Raw genomic sequence first — 10161 nt, 5'->3', positions numbered from 1 at the left:
TTGGCTGGGGCCACAGCAGCAGGGGCAGCGATAGCGGCACCAGCCACAGGAGCAGCAGTCACAAATGCAGATGGATCGGCCAGGAAGACCTTGACCTTTTCAGCCAGTGGGAAGGTGTATTCAGTCTCCACAAAGCCAGGACCCGCTTGTACCCATTGATGATGGAGTGTGGTATTGAGGCCACGGTTGGGTAACCAATCTGCAGACATACGCTGGCAACATTGCGGATGACCTCCAGGAAGTGGTTGTGCAGAGTCTCCTCAGTGATGTCAAGCACTTCAGGATTGTAGATGCTGCCACTGTCAAACACCTGCTGAATGATCTGCGCAAAGAAGAAGGGGGAGATGGTAAGTATCTTCAGTAGAGTGGACTCACTGCCTCCAGGCTTAATCAGCGGCATATCACAGGTTTTCAATGGTGCCTCTGGAGACCTCAGTGGTGATGCCCAAAGACTGGAAGAAGGAGGCTTTCTTGGGCCCAGTGTTCTAGGCCAGCTCGGTAACCTCACATGGAATGATGGCACCAGCACGAGCAGCAGCCGGCACCTTGTTGGTCAGCACCATGTCCTTGATCTCAGTGAGGTCCTCTTTGGTGAACACAAACCCCACGTTCTCCCGGATCTGAATCAGCAGCTTCTCCAGGGTCCAGTTAATGTCTAGGTTGCACTGGATGGCCTTGCGAATCATGGTGTTCTTGCCCATCTGCCAATCAGTACCACATACTTCCCGCGGAGGGACAAGTGGATCTGCTGCATCTTCTTGGAGCCCACATTGTCTGCACTCACGATGAAGAGTTTCGGATAATCATCTAGAAGTTGAATGATTGTAAGGAAGTAGCTGGACTTCCAGGTCACCCTGTCTTCCCTGGGCATCACGCGGTGAGTCAGGGATTGCCACGCGGAGTTTAAAGACGATGTCACTCTCACGAAGACGCCTGGCGAAAATAGTTTTGTATCTTCTTAAAGATTTTTCTTATGCTATTAAATGTTCTTTTAATTATGACCCTTTAAAAAAATAAACTATGATTTTTTTAACAGCTGTATAATGTTTATTTTGTTTGTTTCCCATCCATTTTCCTTTGGTATTCCTCTATCAGCATTGGAAACATGAGTTATCTCTGGAGCCCTATTATGTGAGACAATGAAGGGAAAGTAACAAAAATTGCAGCACTATCAGTATTACCTATATTACCAAAATTTAGTGTTACCAAAATTTTTGGTCTATACTAAATGATGATTCACAATTCAGCTAAAGCAAACCAGGTTGGGATTCAATAGAAAGTTTAAATTGTAAATAAAGATTAGTTGAGCTGTGATTTATTAAAAATTAGTTCAGACTTTTAGTCTTCTTTTTCTTACCTAAAAACCAATGATAAGGAAGCTTATTGGACAAGGTTATTGTAATGCTGAAATGAGAGAGCTCATTCACTGTCTAAGAGTTGGGTATAACTCATAGAGAACCTCCATTAGATTTCTGAGACTAGAAATAGAAGAAGACTACTCCTCTTTCTCCATTAAAGTTGCTGGTGAATTTTAATCCCTGAAATCTCATAGCCTTTAGATTAGCAGGGCAATTTTCTGTGATGAACTGTGTCTCCAGGGCTTAAATGAGATAAAGTAGGTAAAAATGTATTTTAAATAGCATTATGTGATAAAATATTAGCTATTATTATGCTGGTGAGACATTTGATAGAAAAGGTATCACTTATCAGACAAGAAATTATTTTAATAGATATTTATTTGATTGGCAAATTTACTACACTGAAATAACAAAGAACAGATGATAATTCAAAAAATGACTTCTTAGCAGCTCAAGTCTTCCCTGGAAAATGTACTACTATCCTGGGAATAGTCCATGGTTCAAAAGTTGAGCACTTCTTTATGGCATTTAATTAAAATGCAGTCTGAACTTGCTACATGAAGAATTTTAAACAGTCTTACTCAATTTAATATATGCCCAGTGTCATCAGATTATGTCTCTTTTTTGCTAATAGATTCTCTATCAGGTGGCATTTGAAAGTCTGTAACAAAGAGATTTAAATTTATTTTCAGTGCTTCTTAATATTTTATCTCTACTTTGTGATATTTATATTTTTATCATACTATTTACAATGTCTAAGATATGTTGTTGCTGTTGTTGATTGCCTTCAAGTTGAGCATGATTCATAGTGACCCTACGAACAAAGGGCCTGAAGCCCCTCTACAATTATCAGCATTTATCAAAAGTTCACAGAGTTTCTGGAGGCGTGTTATTTAGGAAGTGTATCCCATTCCTACTTCCAAACTTGTGATAGTATGCTATTGTGTCACTGAGTCACCTGTGATGTGTAGTGACCCCATATACAGCAGCTCTGAACCCTGCCCTGTCCTGAGCCAGTCTCACTAACTCTGACACACCACCTTCATTTCCTCAGTTACTGTATCAATCCATCTCATCTGGGGTCTTCTGCTCCTGCGCTGTCCATCCACCCTTCTGAGCATGATGCCCTTCTCCAAGGACTGATCTCTCCTGGCCACATGCTCAAAGTATGTGAGACGGAATTTAAAAATCCTAGACTCCAAGGACAGACTTAGTTTCAACCACTCCAAGACAGAACTATTTGGTATTTGTTTTCTTGGAAGTCCGTGGTATGTTTAAGACTCTTCTCTAGCACTTGGACATTATTGCTTTTAAGCACTCTGGAGAGGTCCATGACAGCAGATTTTCCCATTGCAATTTGTCTTTTGATTTCATGACTACTGGTGTTAAGAGTGTTGATTGTGGAGCCAAGTAAACTGTAATTGCTAACAACCTTAATCTCTTCTCCATCTAATATGGTGCTGCCAATGGCCCAGTGGTGAGAATATTTGTCTTCTTGATGTTGAGCCTCAATCCATATTGAAGACTACAGACCTTGATATTTTGCAGCAAGTGCTTCAGATCTTTTTCAGTTTCAGAAAGCAAGATTGTGTCATCTGCATATTGTAGTTTGTTGATGAGTCTTTCTCCAATCTTGATGCCATACTCCTTTTTATAAAGCCCTTCTTCCCGAATAATCTGTTCTGCATACAAATTAAAAAGGTAGGGGGACAGGATACATCCCCGACACACTCCTTTCCTGATTTTGAACCATCCAGTGTTTCCTTGCTCTGTTCTGAGGACTGCTTCTTGGCCCAAGTATAGGTTTTGTCTAAGCATGATCAAGTATTCTGAGATTCCCATTTTCCTCGAGGCTAGCCACAATTTATTGTGATCCACAAAGTCAAATGCCTTTGCATAGTCAATGAAACACAGATAGACATTCGTCCAGTACTCTCTGCTTTCTGCCAAGATCCAGCTGACATTGGTCATAATGTCTCCAGTGCCATGACCTCTTCTAAACCCAGCTTGTATTTTTGGTAGTTCTCTGTCAATGTACTGTTCAAGTCTTTTCTGGATAATCTTTAGCAGGATTTTGCTAATGTGTGATATCAGCGATATTGCTTGATAATTTTCACACACTGTCAGATCACCTTTTTTTGGAATGGGAATAAATACGGATCTCTACCAGTCAGTTGGCCAAGCAGTTGTCCTTCAGATTTCTTGGCAAAACTTGGTGAGCACATGCAGGGCAGCATCTGTGTGCTGAAATATGTCAATTAGTATTCCATCAGTTTCTGGGGCTTTATTTTTTGTCAAGTCCTTCAGAACAGCCTGCACTTCCTCCATCCATTACCTCTTGATAATATGTTGTTTCTTGAAATTCCTCTGTCAGCCAATTCTTTTTAGGTACAATTACTCCTTCCATTTTCTTTTAATACTTCTTGAAAGGTTCAATATTCTGCCCATAGCATACTTAACTATTGCAAGTTGTGGCTTGGATTTGTTCTTTAGTTCCTTCTACTTTTGTGACTGAGATATTTTATTGCATGGTGCCTCTGTTGTTGAAAGTGACTGACATCAGGGTTGGGGTAAGCCTGAGAAAAACTGGATAGATTATGTATACTGAATTGAAACAGATGAGGAAGAGAACAGTTTAAAAGTGATATATTATAGCATATTATGATTATCACAGGAATCCAGAATTAAGGTTGCATAGTGGAGTGCATTTGGGGTGTGGGGGGCAGGGGCAGGGTTAGGGGGATTGTATACCAGCGAAGAAGTTTATCTTTTGGTATTCAAAGAGAGGAGCTAACTGGGGGTTGGGGGGGTATAGAAAAAAGTACAACAATGAATGGATGAAAATCCAAAATCTCTGTAGATGTTCATTGAAATTAATAAAATAAAATATAAAAAATAACAAAAAACAAGTACTGAGCAAGTTTGGCCTTTTTGATTTTCTGACTCCCGCTCCTTGCACATTTCATTATAATATTTTGCCTTGTCTTCCCAATCAGCCCTTTGAAATAATATATCCAGTTCCTTAACTTCTTGATTTCTTCCCTTTGCTTTGGCTTCTTGGTGCTCTAGTACAATATTCAGAGTTTCTTCTGACATCTGTCTTGATCTTTTTTTCTTTTTCCTTTTTAGTAATGGCTTTTCGCATTTTTCATGAATGATATTCTTGATGTCTTCTCACAGATTATCAGGTCTTCATTCATTAGTATTCAAGGCCTTAAACTTATTCTTGAGTGACTTTTAAATTTATGGGCGATAGACTCAATGTAAAATTTTTATTTTATGGGTGTTATTTAACCATCTTTAATTTGCACTTGCATATGAGCAGTTGATGGTCTGTTCCACAATCAGCACCTCACCTAATTTTAGTACTGATACTGAACTTTACCAATGGTTTCTTGCACAGATGTAATCAGTCTAATTCCTGTGCATCCCATAAGGTGAAATCTATGTGTATGATTTGCATTTATGTGTCTTATACAAGGTATTTGCTATGAATGAATCATTGACTATACAGAATTCTATCATTCTATCCCCAGCCTCATTTCTGTCAACAAGTCCATATTTTCTGACTATTGATCCTTCTTCCTGGTTCCCAACTTTTGCATTCCTGTCATCCATTATTATTTTTTTAATAGTTAAGAGATTTTATTCTAATAGCTATAATTACAGTGCTTGTTTGTCAAAATGAAGACTGAAAACAAGTATACAAAACAGTTGATTACTAATTGTGTATTGAAAGCACTAGGAGGTTTCATGACACCAAATAAACCAGTTCTGAGGGTTCCCCTCCTGGAGATAAAATAGCTCCAGCTTCTTCAGTGTTAATCAAAATACAAAAGGAAGAAGTGTAGAAGTTTTCTTTTTCTTGCTGGCAAATCTGCCCCTTGCAGGATGAGGGAGTGGAAGCTACTTCACACAAGTACAGAGAGGGGTGCTCCGATGGGCTGTGTGCCCGAGGTGGAATGCTCCCAGCTCGCATGCACTCCTGTGGGAGGCCCTATGCTCTAGGAGTCTGCTGCTCTGCCCAAGGTCTGAGTGTGCACTGGGAGTGATGGGCTCTCTGCTCTGGTTAAGCACCACACACCTGACCAAAATAAAGATTGGTAGTTCTTTGCTTTCTTCTAAATTGAGATCCCAAAGGCTGCTCATGCCATAGCCTGTTGCACAGGTACCCACTATGGGTCCTTTTGAGTGGACAACATGAGTGGCCTAGAAGTCTAGGGCCCAGAGACCCAACAGAGGGACTGCTGTGCTCAGATGGTAGCCTCGGCCAGGCACAGCCTCAAAGCTTATTTCCTTGGTAACTATGTGAGCACAAGCACAAGCACAAACTCTGAAATACAGGATGAACCAAAGACAAAGCGTATTACAGGGATCTCTATTGTGACCATGCAAAATCGATCATGGGGTTGCTTTTATCACCTTCTCTCATGTCCCCAAAGGAAACCGCAGACATCAGATGGACTAGTACTCAGGTTGTTACTTTAAAACCTACACTAGTCATATTTCTCCCTTCTGTGTGTTCAAGTATTTACCTTTATTGTAGCTACTTTGAAAAAAAAAATGCACTGAGCTCAGGTTAAAAGCCAACCACCAAAATGGATCTCAACGCAGGTGTCAGACCAAGAGGAGGGTACTTGGCTCTTGTAGTATAGTTAACTCCTGGGAGCACAGGGCCAGTGTGTGGAAATCCTTTCGAAGAATGAGTTGATTTTTTTCCTTTTTCACAATTAAAAAAAGGCGAAAAGCTGGGTGATATTGCATAGGAGCACCAGAAACTGCCTCATTAGAAACAAAACTATTTACATTGAATAAAAAACTTGTTTGCAGACTGCGTCTGCCACATTTACAGCATGATGCGTTACACACTGAGACCAAACCCATGGAGACAGCTTCTGGCACCCGACGGCACGGAGGGGCACAGTTTGCCACGTGAGAGTAAAGCAGAGGGTGGAGAGAGGAAGGAGGAGGGAAAGAAGGCAGAGAAGGAAAAGGACAGGTCTCGGCTCATTTCTGGTTTCGGAGCTTATTGGACAACTAGTCCACTCCTTCATAAAGCCCATCTCTGCCGGTGGCACAGGTGACCTGAATGTACAAGTTTCTGTGGCGAAGGGCGTGCTATCCCAGTTTATCTGTGATCTCAGTGGCATTCATGGCGTTAGGAAGGTTCTGCTTGTTAGCAAACACTAGTAAGACAACATCCCTGAGCTTGTCTTCCACCAACATCCTCATGAGCCATTCGTTCACCAGCCTCGTTCACATGCTCCCAGTCATTGCTGTCAACCACAAAAATAAAACCTTGTGTGTCTGGAAGTAGTGGCGCCACAGGGGCTGGATCTTATCCTGACTACCCATATCCCAAATAATGAAGTTGATGTTTTTGTACTCAACAGTTTCCATATTGAAACCTGTAGTAGGAATAGTGGTTACTATTTCACCAAGCTTTAGTTTGTAAAAAAATAGTAGTCTTTCCCGCAGCATCCATTCCAACCATGAGAATGAAAATTACAAAAGATTACTACAAAAAAAAAACAAAAAAGGGAGCTCTGGTGGCCTAGTGGCAAGAAGCTTCACTGCAATCCCAAAAGATTGTGGCTGGAATCCACCAGAGAAGGAGGGGCAAAGTCCTCCTGTGTGAGTGCATCCAATTCCACAGTACACCAGATTAAAAAGAAATAAATAAAAGTTTAAAAAAATGAAACAAGAGAAACAAAAAAGAGACCTGGGGAAATGGAAGAATGGAACTTGCTCTTGGACAGAAAGATTCAATATTGTGAAAATGGTAATCCTACCAAAGGCAATCCAGATGTCCAATAAAACCCCAAAACAAATACCAATTCCATACTTCAACGAGATGGAAAAGGATATCTCCAATTTCAATTGGAATGGGAAGAGATACTGAATAAGCAAAGCACTCCTTAAAAAAAAAGAAAAAAGGTAGGAGGCATCTCACCCCCTGACTTCAAATCCTACGAATTTGTGTGGTGGTCAAGACAATGTGGTGCTGGTACAATGACAGACACGTAGATAATTGAATATTGATTCAACAGAATTGAGAACCCACTCTATCCACAACATTGCTTTGAATCAGAATAGACTTGGTAGTAGTTTATACTGTTTTATGACTTCTTGTTTCTACATAACCCACTACAAAGTCAAATTGACTTTGATCATAAGGACCTTATTAGGCAGAATAAAACTTCCAATCAGGATTCCAAGGCTGTAAATCTTTACTTTCAGTAGGGTTTCCAAGGCTGTAAATCATTACAGAATCAGACTGTTTCATCTTTCTCCCTCAGAGTAGCTGATGGTCTTAAACCACGAGCCCTGCAGTTAGCAAGCTAGATTCTTTAGCCACAGTGCCTCCAAGGCTCCTTTATTTCTACATAGCAATTGTGGGGTTAAGAACTTAAATATCAACAAATGAAAATGACAATTTGGAGTTGGTAAGATTCCCCAGTAGAAGTAACAAGATCAAGTGTGTGAGTCTTTATATAAGTTGAGAACACACTATTAAAAGACAAAGGTCTGTGTTTCACATCCACCAGCTGATCCACAGGAGAAAAAGGAGCAGTCAACTCCCATCTGATTTACCGCCTCTGAAAACCTACTGCAGATTCTCTGAGTGGGTTCCAAACTGATGGTACACAGCAGCAACTTTTAGAGAAAGAGACCAGATGATGTGAACCTGAAATTAATTGATGTTGGTTTGGTGCCAACTCTTAGCTGACATTCCATTGTGTTTTCAAGGCTGTAAATCACATGAGAGGAAACTACCCATTTTTTCACATGAGAAGCTGCTGGAAGATTCCAACAGAGAGGTGCCACTTTGGGGTCAGCAGCTCAACTCCCTGCAGGCTAAGGATCGGAACTCTCTACAACAGAAGTAAGGAAATGAATTCAGGAGGAACCTGGGAGCAAGGAAGAAATGCTTGACGCTTCAATTTCCACAAACAAAAACCAAATTTCACTCCTGTTGAGTCGGTTCTGACTCATAGTGACCCTATGGGCCACAGTAGAGCTGCTCCCCAGTGTTTTGGAAACTAGAAATAGTTTTTTGAAGCATATTACCTTATCTTTCTCTTAGGGAGTGACTGTGAGCTGGAGCTTCCAACCGTTGGTTAGCAGATGAGAATGTTTTAAGCACAGCATGACTAAGGCCTCTTTTACTAGCCTTGAAATTATCCACCTCTGTTCAGTCAGCTTGAAAAACACTTCCTTTTCCAGAGCCTTTCTGTTTTCTCTCCACTGTCTTCCATCTGCCTTTTGCTTTAGTGTAAAGAATCCAGATGGATTACAACAGACAGATAACAAAGGTTGACTTCACAATTATGGAGCTCAAGCCTATGCTTGCTTCAGGAGCCAGCTGGCTTGCTGAAATAAAAGTTTCCAAGATGTCATACTGTGGTCGGGAGCCAGAAGACCAAATAACATTTGACATTAAGTGTACACATAGAACTCTTGGATTAAAGAGACGGTTTGTGTACTTCTTTCCGTGCAATTAGGAGAACCTGTCAGCCAACAGGCTGACCAGCCAATTCTTGAGTTAGCTCTTCAAGAGTTAGCTCCTCATATCATGTGGAAATGTGACTGTGCTGGATGAATATCAAGTGGCTCTTGGTAGCTTATTACATGACTGTGATCTCTGTGGGGATTGCATCAAGTTGACCTTTTTAGGGAAATGAATTCAGGCTTGCTGGATCACCCTAGCTTTCATCCTAGCTAGGAAGCAGGGGAGTTTCAGAGAGCTGCTTGGGTGACAAGTTGTACAGATTAGATGGTGTTTCTTTTCTCTTTGAGTGACAGTGTGCTGAGTGGTAGTCTGACTGCATGATAATGGCTGGGATGCCCTAAATAGTAGGCTGTGTATTTTAAACTAACATACAGATAAATGTGAAATAAACATGAAGGGAGTTATGTATGAAAAAATTTAGTAAAAGCTGAGACTAATAAATGTGTACATTTTGAGGACAACAGTGTTTAGAATTTTTAAAAATTGTTATTATTAAATTTAGCAGTGAGTATCCAAAGTTTGGATCTTGATGCAGCTGGAATAAAGTTAAAATGTTGTTTTAGAACCAAAACTAAAAAAAATAATAATAATTTTTTATTTATAATCATAATTCCTCTCAACTAGAATTTGACCTCCAGAAATATTATCTGAAAGTATTAAGTCAATATCTCATCAAAACCATTCACTCTAGCATAATTTAGGACTAGTTGTTGTATAAAAGATGTGTCCAGTATGGGAGTGGAGAAAGCAAAGCTACCTTTCCACGTTCTTTTTCTTCTCTAGTGCTGCCATGACGTATCATCAAATCAGAACTTAATCCAAATCTGGCCCACCAGTGGATTATCTAGGCAGTAAATTACATAGGAGTTTATTGTCCATCTTTTTCCCACAGAGTAGTTGGTGGAGTCAAACCATGTACCTTTGGGGTGAGAGCACAACTCCCTACCAGTAACTCACCAGAGTTCCCGATCTTCTCTATTAACATCATTGTTTATTTCTCTCTTGGTTCACACTCCTCTTTTTTTCCATTTGTCTATCCATCCTTACTCCATCTTCTGGTGAAATATTTGCTTATTGTTTTTTTTTTTTTGTTGTAGTAATAAACCATCGAGTCAGAACTGACCCAGAGCTGACAGTCCAGCAGCTGTTTCACATGGGAGAAGATTGCCTAACTTCTATGGATGAGCTGGTGAATTCAAACTGTAAGCCTTTGGGCTGGCAGTGCAACTCCTTATCATCAGATCTCCCTAACGAGATATTTAATTGTTTATTTCCCAAGTTTTCAAGATG

The 10161-nt window shown here is 40.4% G+C and overlaps 2 pseudogenes; both read right to left on the bottom strand.

Annotated features, from left to right (window-relative positions):
• Nucleotides 1-871, bottom strand: part of LOC102866576 — a 2615-nt pseudogene extending 1744 nt beyond the window's left edge.
• Nucleotides 872-6365: 5494 nt separating this feature from the next.
• Nucleotides 6366-9946, bottom strand: LOC102866177 (annotated as a pseudogene).
• Between the last annotated feature and the right edge of the window lie 215 nt (nt 9947-10161).

The sequence above is a fragment of the Elephantulus edwardii genome, unplaced genomic scaffold, assembly GCF_000299155.1.
Source record: "Elephantulus edwardii isolate Elephantulus edwardi_28Jun2011 unplaced genomic scaffold, EleEdw1.0 scaffold00047, whole genome shotgun sequence".
Lineage (NCBI taxonomy): Eukaryota > Metazoa > Chordata > Mammalia > Macroscelidea > Macroscelididae > Elephantulus > Elephantulus edwardii.
The sequence above is the reverse complement of the archived record's forward strand: the minus strand, read 5'-3'. Positions and strand labels throughout refer to the sequence as shown.